The following is a 2,133-nucleotide window of genomic DNA, read 5'->3' on the forward strand; positions in this document are numbered from 1 at the left end:
ACAGAATAAAAATGTGTCAGTTAAAAAAAAAAAAAATATATATATATATATATATATATATATATATATATATATATATATATATATATATATATAGTGGGCTGGTTACCAGGGCTTGTCAATATTTTATACTTTTTAAAAAAATAAATTTTTAAATTTCTTGTTGATTTTCAATAATTTTTTATCTTGAGAAATACAAACTAAAACGCTCTAATAAGGAAACTTAAGTGTTAATTTATTTATTCATTGATTGACTGATTGATTGACTGATTGATTGATTGATTGATTGATTGATTGATTGATTGATTGATTGATTGATTGATTGATTGAACACACTAATGGTCCACATAGACATAAAAACAAGGACATGATAATTAATAATTATGTTTAAATGCAAAGTAGTTTTAACTTTGCCAAATTTTAATCTTTGAAATTTATTTTTCAATTGAATATTATTTATATATTTGTTGTATTTCTACTAATAAAAAGCCATAAAATGTTTTTTTTTTTATTTGGCAATTTGTGAAAGCTCTTTATTTGTTAACCCAGTAACATTTTTGACCAATCTGAAATGACATAAAGTTTCACGTCAACATGTTTGAGTCATCCATCCATCTCCCACTCGCTGACTGTACTTCTGCAGAAAACCAGGTTTCATTTTCACACAAACAAGGGTTGATAAAATTGGATAAAAAGAGGCATCTTTCCCAATTTTTCAAGACAACACTCTGTTGAAAAGCCTGCAGAAACCAGCCCGGGTGAGTGATTCAGACGGGGAATAAAAGCTTCAGACCGGCTCATCTCAGGGGTCCCAGGCCACAACAACAAAAGCTTCACCTGAGATTCCCAAAATGAACCATCTTTTTTCCGTTCTGTCATTGTTTGCGTCTTTTACGGAAGCTCTGACTATCCTTCCTGCTATCCCACGCTGCAGGTTCAAACAGGCCAGAATATCTGCGGGTTGTGTCAGCACTAAGTGCGTCAGCAAACACAAGAAAGAAGGCCGGAAAGTGCCAGGAATGTCAGGCATCACAAGATATTCATGAGGAAATCATGGAAATTATGAAACATTTCATGACAGGTTTTCATCTCTGCAGGGCTACTTTGTTGTAATTTATCTACATACTGTGTCATTAGTATTATTTCCCCAACTTTTTACAGTCATTTGTCATCTGCTAACTGTCCCTGATATCTTCAACAATACAGGACTGTTTAGTCTGTTTTATTCAAAATAAATAATTGTTTTTCTTTCATAAATACATACACATATATGCAATTAAGATGTTCATTTAATTTAGAGGAAATTTTTTAAGGAATTTTGTCCTGCAGTGCAGTTTATCTTTTAGGATTTAAGTGATATTTAGAATGTATTCCTAAAATGATCCACATATTTGATCATAAATGCGTTTAAACTAAATATTAACTCATATTGAATTTGTTCTTGTTGAGGTTTGTTAAACCAGGAAGAAGATTTACGGGTTGTGGTAATGTTTTACTTTTACACAAAATCCTTTAAAGTGAAGCTTTTAATGCCATTTATTTCCCAAAATCCATTCAGAGACTCAGGAAACGCAGAGTCACTGGTTGCTATGGCGATTTCCCACCTTTCCTGGACAGCAGCGGAGGCCGAAACTAAACCTCCAGCAAAAAGCCACTGCATGAAAACTAAAAGTGATATCAAGACCATTCATGACTCATGACTTTCAGCACCTTCTGGTGGATAAATACATTTTTGTACGTCTACATGATTTTTGAAAAAAAGATATAAAGATAAAGATAGCAAAAATATAATGGGAGCAAATGAGAGGTTGGATGTGTGTTTTCTGACTCTGAGTGGATTTGACAGAAAACAGTAATTCCTACCACCGAGAGAGACATGTTGGATGAAAGTAGACAGAAAAATCTAAGTTTTGATGTATGAACTGTACACATGAAGCCGAAGCTGTAGACGTGAAAGTGGTTTGAATCAGAAAGGTTTCTGAATACAGAATACAGGCAGAAAAACAGTCTTCTAAAGTGCACGTAATAATCCAGATGTTTACAATGTCCTTTAACTGGAAAGGAAATCTTGCTTTTTGCCTCTTGGACAACATGCAGCAGAGGAAAAATGACTTAATTTTAAAAAAAAGCAAC

The sequence above is a fragment of the Poecilia latipinna genome, unplaced genomic scaffold (assembly GCF_001443285.1).
Source record: "Poecilia latipinna isolate Pla-1442-1.1 unplaced genomic scaffold, P_latipinna-1.0 Scaffold2406, whole genome shotgun sequence".
In the NCBI taxonomy this organism is placed as follows: Eukaryota; Metazoa; Chordata; class Actinopteri; order Cyprinodontiformes; family Poeciliidae; genus Poecilia; species Poecilia latipinna.